Here is a 1,008-nt window from a genome sequence, read left to right as displayed (position 1 = left end):
CTAATTCCTAAGGAAAACATCTTGATAGATGGTACAGCTGTCATATTAACACCGGGATGGTGGGTGAGAAGGCAGTTTTCAAAGTGGAAGAAAGGTCCTTTGAGAATCTTCTAATAATTTTGCCTAGTATACTAATTTTCCTATTATAAGTTTTTCAATTATTCTTATATTCATGAAATATATTCTCTGTACTGAAATTGATAAACTCTCTTCCAGAAATATTGACTGTCTCTACTTATGCTTGTTATGCCAGTAGTAAGTTCCCTTTTTTCCCTATAAAAATTCAACCCAGGGTTAATTTTCACCACTTGCATACATTTTGCCTGGGCACCTGACTAAGGTTATTTCTCTTTACTTTGAGATTCTATAATTGTATAATTAAGAGGACAGTACTTAAGAACATTCTTGTGATATCTCCTGCATTATTACCTTAAATTTTTGCTTTTTTCTATCTTTTATTTCTTTATATCTTTCTACAATAATGTTCTTTTTCCACAATGATGTCTATTTTCATCCTTACTTTGAAGCTAAGTATTTTACTTCCTTGGGTACTCAGTGATCCCAAATCAGTGGTTTATATACAAAGAAGGTAGTCAGTTTGCTTGTGAGGTTCTGCTACTGATTGAAAGTTACCTGTCTCCCGATTTCTTTCAGGCTTCCATAATACACATAAGTAATGGCATCGCACCGTCTGCTTGTTCTAGTGCTACAGAATGAGGATGTCCCAGCCAACTCGTAGTAAGTAGGGGCATGAACTGTTTGAACAAATATTCCACCTCTCAGCCATCATAGGCATAATTTTACATTTTTCCAATATCAGCAATTTTTATGAAAGACTAGATGAATACTAGTGAGTAATAGCCTTCATCTGATTGCCTACTCTGTGCCAGACACTTTATATCAGGTAGTGCATAGACCATTAAACTTCCTGGGTTCAAACCCAAGCTCTCTGTGAATTGAGAAAGTTATTTAAATTCTTTCATCTTCAATATCCTCACCTACAAAATG

The sequence above is a fragment of the Propithecus coquereli genome, unplaced genomic scaffold (genome assembly GCF_000956105.1).
Source record: "Propithecus coquereli isolate 6110/MARCELLA unplaced genomic scaffold, Pcoq_1.0 Scaffold369, whole genome shotgun sequence".
Taxonomy (NCBI): Eukaryota; Metazoa; Chordata; class Mammalia; order Primates; family Indriidae; genus Propithecus; species Propithecus coquereli.
This window is presented reverse-complemented; position numbering follows the sequence as displayed.